Consider the following 14,774-nt stretch of genomic DNA (forward strand, 5'->3'; position numbering starts at 1 on the left):
TTTATACAGTTTCCAAAGTTAAGACAGACTTCCGCTGTGGCAGTTGAATATATTCTTTAACCAAAGTTAAACCTACATATTTGTATAATGCTTCATAATATAAATAGACTTATGTGAAAAAAGTAAACCCTAGATATTCTAATACAATTGTCAGAAGCATTTAAATGAATCATCTATTTATTGTTCAAAGGATGATAAATAAAGCAAGTCTCTTTTCATATAAGCATAAAAAAAAATAATGATGTATTGCAATAAAACAATGATATATTGCAACAACAGCAAGTATTTGATACTAATTTCTTTAATGGTATTATTGGGAAATGCATAAACACAATAATTAATTTAGCAAATAAGATGGAAGGAAGGAAGGAAGGAAGGAAGGAAGGAAGGAAGGAAGGAAGGAAGGAAGGAAGGAAGGAAGGAAGGAAGGAAGGGAGGGAGGGAGGGAGGGAGGGAGGGAGGGAGGGAGGAACCAGTTAAAGGGGTGTTTTTTTGTGTGTGTGTGGTTTTTTTTTTGTTTGTTTTTTTAATAATGGAACATAAAATTATCTGCAGTAGTCAATTTTATTATAACTGTATTAAGGATCTTTAAATTGCTAAGCTGATGGTTATAAAACTTTATGTATAACATTAGATGATAAGATAGTAAAATGCTTTAATGTTAATCCACTTCTGAAAATGATCCTTTATCATTCAGTTAAACTTGAATCAGATTTCAAGATTAATTTCCCATTGTATCTTTTAAAAGTAGTTTATAATGAATATAAAGGTGTCTTAGAATATTTTTTACTCATATATATGCAGCTACCCAGCAGCAATTTTAGATCTGAGAGTCATCAAAATCATCAAAATCATCTGCTGCTTATACTACAGAGATCGCATCTTGTAATTAAGTAAAACAACATTTCCACAACTAAAAGCTGTCATCTGGATAAAGAAAATTATGTGATATTTTCCTTCTTTTCATTTTTTTAATAAATAAATACATAAAAACTATTAGGTATGAATTACTGAATTACAAAGAGCCAGACAGACAAAGCTTGTGGAAAGAAAAAGAAAAAAAAAAAGGCTTGTAACATGTAATATGTGCTGCAATGCTAGCTACAATTGCTGTTAACCAACAAAAAGGAAGGCATATAGGCTAAGTGGAAAAACGCCAGTGCTGAGTTCAAATGTCAGCTAAAAATAAAACACATGGAGGAGTCTGAAAATCAGGAGAGATTTCCAATGTGAGGTCCAGTAAGGGCAGAAACATTATTCATGATATTAATTGCTGTAAAACATGGGGGGAAGGGGGGGGTCATCCAACTAGGTGCAGATGAAACAGCATCATAAGGAAAAATTGGCTCTCTCCAGTCTCATGCAAGGCCTTGAGTATGACCGAGTGAGTACAAAACACCTTTAAACAGTGAATAATTAAAACATTGACCATTGACATGGTTAAAAAAATGACTCTTTTGTTGTTGTTGTTGTTGTTGTTGTTCAGTGGCTCTTAAGCAAATGTAATAAAATAATTCGTTTTGAGATAATATTGTATACATTTATAATTTCATCCATGGCAAGGAATAGACAGAGTGCAACTATATGTGCCTTTATTTTTTGGAGATGGTGAGAAGTACAGTTTTAGTAATAAATTTATATATTTATGCAGTTTTTACACTAGATAAATCCTTATTCCACAGATGGTCTCGGTGTCTTTAATAGAATTCCTCATAATTTCAGACTGTATTTAGTACAAATAGGATGAAAATATCCCATCCTTTCCCAATCCAGATATTTGTCTGTTTAGATGGGGAAATATCTAGCCATGTTTTCTCTGACATTACAGTTTTCTCCATTTACTATAATGAACTTTAATGATAACTAATTTTTGTAACCAATACATACTACTCTCATATCAAGTGACTTCTAAGTGAAAGAAAGCAGTGGTCTGCAATGGCTACTACATGATCTTTAGTCAAAAAGGCATAAAACCATTTTTTTTGCTCCAAAGTAAGAAGCCATTCTTAGCTGTTACTGGGCCACTGGGCTTGCTATTCTAAGTCAAACCTATTGTTTGACTTACTACATGTTTTTTGAAGACCTCTATGAATGGTGACGTAACCTCTTCCCTGAGCAGCCTGTTCCGGTGCCTCACAACCCTTCCAGTGTTAGGACATTTTTCCTAGTATCCAACTTAAACATCCCCTGGCCTTTTCATCTTGTCTTATTACTTGGTGCTTAGGAGAAGAAACCAAACCCCACCTCACTATAGTCCCCTTTAAGGTAATTGTAAAGTACAGTAAAGTCTCTCCCAAGCCTTCTTCAAGCTAAACAACCCAAGCTCTCTCAGCTACTCCTCATAAGACTTGTGCTCCAGACCCTTTGCCAGCTTCATTGTCCATTTTTTGTACATGCTCTAGCACCTCGATGTCCTTCTTGTAGTGAGGGGCCCAAATCTGAACACAGTACTCAGGTGCAGCCTCACTGGAGCCAAGTACAGATGGACAATCACTTCCCTAGTCCTGGCCACACCATTTCTGATACAAGCCAGGAGGCTGTTGGCCTTCTTGGCCACCTGAGCACACTCCTGGCTCGTATTCAGCTGGCTATCAAACCAATACTCCCAGTCCCTTTCTGCCAGGCAGCTTTCCAGGCACTCTTCCCCCAGCCTGTAACATTGCATGGGGGCGTTATGCCCCAAGTGCAGGAGCCAGCAATTAGCCTTGTTGAATCTCAACATATGATGGATCTCTTCTGACACTGTTTGAGTAAATTCATCTGTGTCACTACAAATTCCACAGAAAAAAAATGACTTCACAAATGACATCTTGAACAACTGTTTCAGTAAGTTATGAGCCGGAACAATAATTTTTTGTATGCTGATTCTGTATGTTGACCTTATAAAAGTCAAAAAATATCCTCCTTTATTAATACTGAGGACACTAGAGACTAGCCTTGAAGACTACAGAATACAAAATGTATAAAATGAAATGACACAAAATACAACATCATCCAGTCTAGAAATAATTCTTAAAAAAATCTGCAATTATATTGGTCATTTACCCATTAGGGTAATTAAGACAGGCTCCTAAATTTACTATGAACTGCCAACAAGATGCAACCCAGAAAATCATATGTGAACCAAAGCTGTAAAAAATAATAAAACAGGCAAAAGAAAGTGTTGACCATGAAATTAGATTGAGATTGATTACCTAAAAGCTTAATTACTTGGCAGTTCATTTTTTCTTGTCAGACTGACCAATCACACTAACATCACATGTTCACTTAAACACTAACTCAAAGGCAATTCTAATATTACTTGTTAAAGCGTTTTCATAGGACGATTTATTTAATTTTTTTATACTTGCAAACTCTGGCAAAATAAATGAGGTGACCAACAGATGTAAAAGAGGAGATAGAAGATGTTATCCTTAAAATTTTCTATTTATAGTGTAATTCAATATACACTTTTTGCATATGGTGAACCTAATTTCATTTGTTATAAATGCCAGTTTATTTGCATTACTTATGAATTCAAAATATCACTACAATGACTTGAGAAATATTTTATTTGAATCATTAAGCATTACAGCAACTTTAGTAATACTTCATTGAAGTTCTTGTCAAAAAAGCTTATCCTCACAGAAGTCTTACCCCATTGCCACCATGACTGAACATAAAACCACTCTAGTTAGCCTATAAAAATGTTTACACCCACTGTAGTTCATCTCACCCAACTTTCACCGTATCAAAATTAGTGTAAGTTATTCAATTACCCAAAAAAGAATGCTCAAAGTCTCTGTCTGGAAGTGCTAGTCTCATTATGTTTACTATAGCAGAAGTCTAGCAGGTTAGTTATAGTCAAAGCCTAAACTTTAGATGATTCAAGTTAAGATGAATCTCTTCCTTCCCATCCCATGTTCCCCTTTTGCTGTGAGTCCAGCATGCCACTCCCTCCAATGTCTCAGAAATTCGGGGTAGTCTGGACACTCTCCAGTACTGCAAAATGAACATGGAATCCCTCCTTATGGGAACAGCTTACACACAGCAGCCTTTCCACACTGAAGAACTCTTGCAAACACATCTCCATCATGTCACTGACAACTCTAACCCATTATGAATCACCCCAAAACTTCATCTGCTTTCCCCAGCCTTATGGGGATATAAGGACTCTGCTTTGCCTTCTTGCTTTCCCTTATGGGATTATTTTTAACAACCTCAAAAACATTTTCCTTTGAAAATAGTGCCTGTTAATCTTGAATGATTGGTATTGTTTCATAGTATCCTACTAACAGCTAAAAGTTTCGAAGTCTGCTATTTGTGAAGGTAACTATTTTGCAAAAGGCATGAGCTCAAGGCAAAACCAGGTCAAATGATTCATGTAACAGGTCAGCTCCTGAGCTGGAAACAACACGTAAATCCTGAAATATTTAGTCCACTGCCCAGCTCGCTGGACTACATGTTGTTGTTTTTTTGCTTTTTTGTTTGTTTTTGTGTTGTTTTTATGTGTTTGGTTTTTTTTTTTAATTATTATTATTATTTTTATTTATTTTATTTTCAACTCTACTTGTGCTTTCTTGATATATCTGTATAATAAAGCAATTAAAAATATAAATGCTCTGAACACCTGAGTTTGGTCGCTTTGAATAACTTTTTGCATGTGATCAAATGCTAGTTTCTGGTTTATAATGCTTTTTCCCAAGAGTAAATGTAAGTGCATGAAAGTCAAAAAAAAAAACAAAAAAAAAAAAAGTAAAGGGCACCACAGCATTCAAGGTAACATATCCTGCACATACTAAAGTCTCTTGTCCTCTCCCTTATGTATAACTTATGCCTTGTTATGCTTTAAAGGAAATAGAAAGCATTAGCAAACAGAGGTCTCTAACAGAATTCTTTCTTACAGAAACTTCATAAATAGCAGTCCATGACTAAGATTCAACAGTTAATTTTGGAGAAGCAAAAAGATACTAGATAAAAGAAAGAGAGCTCAATGATTGCAAAATTCTCCAGTGACGATTGTCAGCCAAACCACTCCCCCACTCCTACCTAAAAAATCAGCCAACCAAACAACCAAAAAACAAACAACAACAACAAAACACTAATAGTCTGCAATACTTAGTACATCTGGTTTGTGTTATTTATCTTAGATTGATATCGAAGAGAGTCAGTGAGGACCTAGGGGTTAGAGAGCAAATATTCAAAAAAAAAAAAATTAAAAAAATCCATAAAGTGAATATTTCTGCTATAAATTGGTGATTTGTTTTGTATCAGCAGAAATCCTCCAGAAAAGATTCTTCTGGGTTACTTTTTTTTTTTTTTTTTTTTTTTTTTCTGTCCAGGAATACGTTGCAATACAAATAATTGCGAGAGTAATACCAATAGCTGTTGTAGTAGCTAGAACCTCATGTCCATCTTTGGGATTGAAGCAGATTTTTGCTTGCTTATAGCAATGTTGATTTCATGGATGAAGCACAAATAGCATGAGTATCAGGGTAAATGGAATGGAATAATACTTTTGGACACTGAGAAGTGTATACAGTTTGTATCATTTTTCTAATTGTCCCTCACCGTGTTCAGGGCATGAATTAACTCTTCCTCAAGCGCCTTGTGATATTCACAGTTTTAGGTTTACTCCAGAGACCATGCAGATCAATTTTAGATTTCCAGGTTTCTCCATGTTGTTGAAGTACCAGACTGTAAGATTCTGAAAGGCATTCACTCTTTGGTCCGAGCATGTTCAAGCAGGTAAAAATGCCACTGTATAATGCAGTTTGAAAAACAATCAGAAATGAATCTTACCAGGAGTTCCACAACTTAATTTCTAACAAAAGAAGAATTTGGAACTTTATTCCCCCTTTGCAGGCCACAAAATACTGTCACAGACACCTACAAATTTTCCTGCTATTACGGAGATCTTTTACATTTTCTTGCTCTCTTACTGTGGCATATTATAGATATTTTAATACAGAAGTTAAACTTAGAACAGTGTGTTTAGGAGTGAAGCATTTTTCCACCCTTATCAGGGAGCTGACAATGATAAAGATATTTCTAAGGTAGACAGTACCAGGATTTTAATTTACAGATGATCAGATCTCATATTCCTGTTGATTGTTTAATTTTAATAATTTGAAATAATTTTATAGTTGAAATCTGAAGGTTTTTTTTGTTTCTTTTTTTTTTTTTTAATTCTAAGAGCATATTTTAAAGAAAAGTGAAACCTATATGTCAGTTTGCACAGAAAAAATAATAATAATAAAAAAAAAAAAGTAAAAAAAAAAAGAAAAGACAGGAGTCCTATTGATTCTCATAGTGGACTCTCCTTCTATCCCAACATCTGCTCAGAGAGCAGCACAGTAGGGTGCAAAAGCAATACATATTTTTGGCATGTCAGGCACCAGCTCTTTGATGTACAAGTTGGACGGGCCAGTTACAGGAGGTGCTTTGCCAGACCAGGTACTCATGAATAAGCTAGAATTGCTCAGAGACCTGATTGAAAGACACTTGGCTGTCATGATTTGAAGACCGTAAGTTTCTGAAGCAAATGAGTCAAGCAAGTAGCAGAACTAAGCTCACAGATTGTGGGAGAGTTGATCTCAGTTTATTTTGGAACTGGTAAGCATTACACCATGGTATACTTCTCTGAAGAAGAAATGGGCACAGAAGAGCTAGCTGATCATCAAGGACAGCCTCATTATGGATATGGAAAATTATGCTTTAAACATAATTTGTGAAGAAAACATAGCAGACATAGCAGAAGGCCATGCTGGCTGAATGAAGAATTCCTGGCTGTTTAAATACAGAAGAGAAGCCTGGAGAAGGTGAAAGAACAAACAAGCTATACAGGACGAATGTAAAAACACTGTTTAGGTATATGAGAATATAATTAGGAAAATTAAGATTAAGTAGATTTTAAACTGTGGAGGTATGTGAAAGACAAGAGGGACTTGTCCCTTCACTGGTTTCAGCTGGAACAGTTAATTTTCTTCCTAGTAGCTGGTATGGTGCCATGTTTTGAATTTAGGATGAGAATACTATTGATAACACACCAATATTTTAGATGTTGCAGAACAGTATTTGCTCTATGTCAAGGACTCTTCAGCTTCTCACATTGCCCTGCCATCAAGGAGTCTGGGGGTGCACAAGAAGCTTGAGGGGTCACAGCCAGGACAGCTGACCCAGGCTGGCCAAAGGGATGTTCCATACCATATGGCATCAGGGTGGAATTAGCCAGTGTGGGGTGTGCTATTACTGCTCTGGGATGGGATGGGCATTGACCAGTGTGTGGTGAGTAATTGCATTGTGCATCATTTGTTTTGTATATTCTTTTATTGTCATAATAATTATTATTGTTCCTTTAATTTTCTGTCCTATTAACTGTCTTTATTAAACTGTCTTTATTTCAACCTACAAGCATTACTTCTTTTTTCTGACTCTCTTCTCCATCCCACTGGGGTGGATTTGTGCGCGTGTGTGTGTGTGTGTGGGGTAATGAACTACTGTGTGGTGCTTAGCTGCGGGCCAAGTTAAACCGCAAGAATGAGTTAAAAAAGGAAAACACAAAGAAAATGTGGGTTCACTGAGAATGAAGTAGCCACATCTATGATGAGGGACATGGAAAAGACCAACATGCACAAAGTCTTCTTCACAGGCAAGATCTACCATCAGTCTTCCTAATAAATAAAACTTAGTGGCAGAGCCTAGGGAGAGAGATACTATCCCAAGAAGAAAAGATCAGTATAATTGGACAGGTGAACTACATTGTGGGTGAAAAACTGGCTGGACCAGTGGACTCTATGGGTTGTGGCACATTCTTCAGCAGTGTCCAGACTACTGGTGTAACTTAGGGTTTGCTAATGCTTATCATCTTCAACAATGCCTTGGACAAAAGTATGAAAAGCACCTTCAGAGAGTGGACAATACCAAACTGGGAGGATCATTCAGTATGTTGAGGGGCAAGGATGCCAAAGCTGACAAAGCTAGATGCAGAGGCTGACCAACAACCTCACTTCTACAGTATGCTGAAATAGTAAGGAACTGTTACTTTATGACTGTCAGTGCAAGACACCTACAAACAAAGTTCACTTATTCATATAAATAAGAAAATGAATGAATGAAGATTTAAATAAAACAGCAGTAACAAAACACAGAAACACAGGTATCCAAATGACACTAATAAATTTAAGGATATAGAAACTATTTGAGTGTGGAGTTTCATATGTTAATATGATATTCACTGTCACTTCATTTTCTTAGCTAACTCAGAAGGGAAATCAACATGTTAGCCAATTTAACTTTAGAGATAAGATTTGCCAAATAGTTACATCCAGAATTATTCTAACTGGGAGAGAAGTACACTAGCTGAGAGAGGTACACAATAAACAGCATAACATCTGCTAATCTAGAAAGCTGTTAGCACACAGGTAAGCTCAAAGGATAGGCTTTCTGTTTTTTGTATGTTTGTTTTGTGATTCAAGAGGTATAAATTTTTTTTGGTCAATATTGTAATTTGTATATGTTTTGTGATTCAAGAGGCCATTTTTTTTTGGCCAATATTGTAACGTGTATATTTAGGTTGAGAAAACATACAAACTGTTTTTGTTTGTTTGTTTGTTTGTTTTGTTTGTTTGTTTGTTTTCAGATAAAAACCATCATCCTAAAAACAGAAACTCTTGCTTACTTCTTTCTTTGATCACAGTTAGGAGCAATAAAACATATGTGAATTAACCTTAAAAAAGGGGGGAGGGTTTTTTTTGTGTTCTTACTTTCTTACAACTTATACCGCTTTCTTACTTACTTACTACTAATAGCTCTTATTAGCTGTTGAACTGGAATCCCTAAAACATGTAAGTTAGAGAGGAATGTGGGAAGAGAGGGAGTGAACACATAGAAGGCATGAAACTCAAAACTGAAGTTAGAAATCAAGTCATAATCTATGTTTGAAAACAAAAAGAACAAACAAAAAATATTTTACAAATCTTGAAAAGGCAAAGGTAAGTTTTATAGATGAATCTGAGATACAAATGTCAAATTTCTTTGCTCTGTCATTGTCTTAAAATACTATACTCTGACCCAACCTCTGAGATTTCAAAAGTACATACTTGGAAACAGTCTAAATGTAGAAAATAATCATTCTCTGACAGATGACTTTTTTTTTTTTTTTTTCAATTCTATCTTCACTTCAATTTTTGAGCTAATTTTTGAGCAGAGACACATTCCAGGTAATGGTCCAGCTTAATCACAGAATCACAGAATTTCCTAGGTTGGAAGAGACCTCAAGGTCATCGAGTCCAACCTCCAATCTAACGCTAACAGCCCTCCACTAAACCATATCCCTAAGCTACAGCCCTCCACTAAACCATATCCCTAAGCTAATCTGACATTAGAGTTTCTAAAACCTTTCTTCTTTTGGTCTCAATTGCCTTTTTTATTATTATTTTATTTTATTCTATTTTTTAACCATGTTTCCTCATTATAAAGATTATTATCCAATTTTCAACGTGTGTTATAAAGTCCTGTCACCTGAAACAGATATGCTAAAGCCCCAAAGGATACTTATCCCTGCCCTGTGCAAAACAAGTAGAAATTATATATATATACTTATATATATATATGCATATATGTATATATGTATGCATATATATATATATATATATATAATTAAAAGCAAAAATAAATAAGTAAATAAATAAAGGTAGCTACTGATTTTCTTAGAATGTATTTTTCTTTTTAGTGTGATGGTCAGCTACGGGCAACCAATCATTCCAATCATTTACACTGTGCAGAACCATCTTAAAAAGTCCTTAAAATACTTTAATTGTAGAAATATTTATAGTGACTTTTTTTTTTTTTATTATTTTTTTTTTTTAGTATTCAACTATTTACTAGTGGTAATGTATCACACAGTTTTGCTTAGACTAATGGATGGGGGTAAAAAGTATTAAACAGTTGCTGTGATGGAAGTTCTAAGTATCTGAGAAATGTGGGCTCATTAGTGCTACACTCATTTTTTAACACTGAGCAGTTTAATATAAACTGATACAATACTAAAATAACTTTGAAATTATTTGTCCAATGCTTTCGTATTATTGTCCTGAAAATGTGTATTTTTTTTTCTTCTAAAAATATTTGTCCAACATTTTCATACTGATGTTCTGCATTACTGTACTAGCATCAAAACTTTACTGAGAACCTTATCAGTTGGTTATTAGCTTTCTGCACCTCATTGCAAAGCATCAAAGTAAAGCAATAAGTACTTTTTTTTTTTTTTTTTTGAAATTCAGTTCTAATGTCTTCATTGCTGTCATATGCTTATTTACAGATTTGAAAGCTCTCATGCACTGAGCTTATTTTGCAAAATTATTGAAACAATCCTAATGAACTATGACTATATCTACTATAAGTTTTTTTTTTTTCAGCTGAATGAAAGAAAAAAAAAAAACCTTTTTTTACATTTAAGTAGTGAATTTTATTGCTCTACAAGAGACATGAAGAGCCAATGCTTACCAAGAATTACTGTGCAAGCAGATTCCACTAAGTAGATGATTATATCCTTTCATGCTCTTATATTAACTTAAATGCTGATTATTGTAGCTCTGTTTCTTTTTCTTTAAAAAAAACAATTATTTTTTTTTTTTTTTTTAACATTAAGATGGTTCATATGGGTTCGAGTCTTAGCATGTAAAGCATAGATCTACCGTAGGTCTACCACAGAGCTTACTGGTGGGAAAATCCTGATATCCAGGATTAGCTTCACACTGTGATTAACTTTTCAGTGGCAGCAGGATGGGATTTTTAATTCTAGGTTTTAATAAGTTTATGTCAGTTTTCAGTTGAGCACTTTGGTTAGAAATACACTGTTCTCACATGAAATGTCTTTATTCTACATCTACTTTTTTTTTTTTTTTTCCCCAGCCTTCCATAAACTAACTCTGAAAACAATTCTTGTTCTTTCCTAAAGGATTCATTTCAAAATATATAAAGCTTGCAAACTTCAATATTTCATATTTGGTTTTATCTCCAAGTGAATTTTGTCTTGAATCACACATGAGTATTAATGCATTACCCACTGTTAAATTAATCAGGCCTGTTTGTAGCTTACAGGTTTATCTCAAGGTCAAGAGGAGAAAAGAGTAAATAATGGGAACATAAAAGTTAACAATGGTCTTATCACAGTTTTTGAAACCTGCTGGCTTAAAACCTGTCATTAATTTGGGGATATTAGTGAAATAAGAAAAATCATGCTTAGAGAATGCCCACCTATATAGTTCTGAGTGTTAAGTTTTGAATCCCAAACTAAGCAGTCATCACCCAACAGCAGCCTGGAGTATTCAGTCTGTAAAAGGTTACTGCTCTCTGTTTATGAAATAATTATTTTACTTTCTATTTTTATTATTGATATGTATGTGATAAGCTAAAATTTGATGCTTTCAGGTGATACAGTTCCTAAAACGTAGTAGAACTCTTAAGATCTGTGTGTTCTAAGACAGTTCCAGCTAAACTAGTTATTCTGTCTCAGAAGTGCCCATCAATTCAGTTGAATTTTAGGCTATTCAAACTTACATCATTTTTTATCCATCTAACCTATTCTAAGTGCAATGTGTATCTGCCTCATGAGTTGATTTCACCTCCAAGTACTAAAATTGTAGCCATGGTAAAGCTAAGTGGAAGAACAAACAGTTGGCCTGTGGATATTGATCCACACTCAGTAGCTGGAGATTATTTACTTTAATGCATATGTAGAAAATAAGAGCTTCTGTGCCCAAGAAGGTGATATCTAATGCAGCACATAAAAAGTTGTAGAGTATGCTCTGGCTCAAAATCAAGCCTTTATATAAGAAACTATACTAACTGTGTCTAAACCCAGCTCCAGTAGGCAGCTTCAAAATTGTAACTTGCTTAAAGGTGGCTGCACTGAAAAACCTATACCTGCACCTCTCTGCAGACAGATGCTCTAATATTAGCCTAGCCCTGATTTATTCTGTGAGGATTCTTTTACGCTTAGAGGTCAAATTCAAAGAAGCAGCTTCTCAGGGGAACAGACATAAGTATTTTGTGAGTTAACTACTCTAACAGCATCCAATAACATTGCAAATTGCAGAAGTGAACCTTTCATTATAAATTACTTGTTTCTTCAAGTGGTTCTATGTTTTCTAATTAATTGGTCATATAAGACTTACAGAAACTAGAGGCCAGAAATTGCAGAAAATTATGGGAAAGTAGCTGAGCACTTCAAACCAGCCATGAAAGAACAAAGGTTAAATTCTGTCTTTCAGCAGTACTCATGTTGGGCAGGCTATATCCTGAAAACATACACTTTACGAAATAAACTTCAGCTATTTTTACTCTGAACAGAGAATGGAAAGCCAGATAATTTACTGCAGTTGAGCAGCTGCTTCTTTTGTTTTGTCATTATTATTGTTATAAATAAAAAGAATGTAGAGTAAGAGATCCCAGCTAATAGAGAAATATTATTGCCATAAACGATGAGCTTTGAAAGGCTGCACAAATTGAGAAATAAAAAAAAACAAAAGAAAAGCATTACTTAAAAACATATTTAAGGAAAAGAATTAAGAAAGATTATTATATTAAAAATGGAAAAAATAATAGGGGTTATGGACAGAACTTTCATTCCTTCTCCATTCTTTCATTCCATCTTCTGGTGTTCAGAGATTGCAGTTGTCTCTGTAGGAAAGTCACAGATTTTGAGCTGCAAATGAAATAACCAGCTCACCCTTAAAGGAGGCAGAGCTTAAGAGTGGCAAGAAATACTCACCTGATCCTCCTTGCTGGTGATAAATTCCAAACTTAAACAAAACAACCTGCTCTCAGCAGCGCTATGTGGAAAGCAGATACACATTTCTACAGCACTAGGGGGCACACAATGGTAATTTGTTACCCAACTCATTCTACTAAAGCAATAAACTTCATGAATTACCCATGCTTGTTGGGATGGAGAGAACAGGAAGGAAAAGAAACATGTTTTCTTTATGATGAGATATCTGTGCTCTGTATGAAAAACCTGGGTTGTGTTTTCTTGTATCAAATACTTGAAAATATGTGTGTGGGTTTTTTTGGTTTTGTTTTATTTTGTTTTTTACAATTTCTCAGATACAAAGGGTGAGATTTGTTATTCTTTTTGCATCAATGTTATGTCCACTACGAAAGATGAGAGAGTATAACTAGAGAGCAAAAGCAGAGATTATTTAACGTAGTGACACTTCAGGCTGTCTGAATACTGTGTGGTTTTCTGAATAAACTTCAGGGCCTATGTGATAGTTTCCCTGGCTGATAGTAAGTTAGGCTTGATGTAAAAAAAATAATAATAAATAACCCTCTCCCACCCCCCCCAAAAAAAAAAAAAGAAAAAAAAAAAAAACACACACACACACACAAAAAAAACCACAACCAACCAACCAACCATACCAAAACAAAAACTTAAATTGTTAGCCAGAAGGAATGTTGTTCCAGACTGAACCGCTCCAAAGTGTGATGAGATTTACCCATAGTGACTACCTATGGAGAAGTAAAAAATCCAACATATTCCTAAATTCTATATAAAGCATTTCTAATAAGTGCTTCCACACAGTTGGTATCCTTTGCCCTGAATGTGTTTTGCAGAATTGTGCATTGAGTCCACCAAGTACTTTGACTGGGATCCAGGGCACATAGTTAGCACCAGGTACTGACAAATTCTGGTCGTTCAATATGTGACAGGATTTATGTCACCAACTATCACATCTGATGGCAGTTGTTCATTTAGTTTCACTGGGATGACTATTCTTTTTATTTAGGTTCTTCACAGAAGTTTCTGGTGTGAGAGGTTTTACAGCTATTAAAACAGCTGCATGTATATGTTCATTCATAATGAACATTTGAGAGGATGACATGAGATTCATTTTTCAGGTGTGGTGGGATTACAGCACAAGGCCAGAGAAGAGTAAGCCAGTTTCAGTCTGTTAACAATTGTTTCATTGTGTTTTTCTTTCGTTCATTCTAAGCTTTCAAGTACTGGTTTCAATATTAACTTCCTCCCTTATCACTATTGTTTTTATTGACATTGCTTTTAAAAGATGTTAATATTTATGTTCTATTGTATATTAACATCCATCTGTAAAAAGCAACTGTGAAAGTAGTATTTTCATTTTCTTTTTAAAAAGAGATAATATACTTAGACTTTAAAAATAAACTTATTTTTAAGGACAAAACATTGAAAGCCTCAGCATTTCAAATTGTAAACTAAATAACTGAATATTTTTTGTATTTCTATTGTTTTTTGTTCATTATTTTTTACTGTTTTGTTGAGGAAAATAAAACAGGAAAAAAAAAATAAATTAAATCTTCCTTGAAATTCTGTCCAAAATACTTTAAAAAAAAATATTTATGTGTGAAGTCTTAATGTGTATCTGTAATTTTCTCTTTTCTGCCCACCACTATATTTTTGTTTCACTTCAGCAAAGCCTTCCATGATTTTGCAATATATGCAACATTTCACTCTACATTTCACTCATGATTTTTCTCTTTTACCTTTTCCTTTAATGAACTTCATCAGAAAAAAATGAAAATAAATTCTGAAAATGCTAAAATGGTGTATAATATAAAAGTCAGTACATTTAGAATATACTTTTCTGTAGATGTTAGATTAGAAATGTTATATTTAAAGTAACAGAATACAAGAAAATAATCTAGGATTTCAAAGAAAAAGTAATTAGCTCTAATTTGGCATTCATTTAAAGGTCTTTTAAAAGTCATTTAAAAGGGCGTTGATTTCATAGACTAACTTCCAAATTCATGTC

At 34.3% G+C, this 14,774-nt stretch overlaps 1 long non-coding RNA gene across 1 annotated transcript in view; it reads right to left on the reverse strand.

The window, feature by feature from the left end:
* The window catches only part of LOC116485807, a 73,535-nt gene that overhangs the window by 4,833 nt on the left and 53,928 nt on the right, over positions 1-14,774 (reverse strand). The window lies entirely within an intron of this gene.

Source organism: Aythya fuligula, chromosome 2 (genome assembly GCF_009819795.1).
Source record: "Aythya fuligula isolate bAytFul2 chromosome 2, bAytFul2.pri, whole genome shotgun sequence".
NCBI lineage: Eukaryota > Metazoa > Chordata > Aves > Anseriformes > Anatidae > Aythya > Aythya fuligula.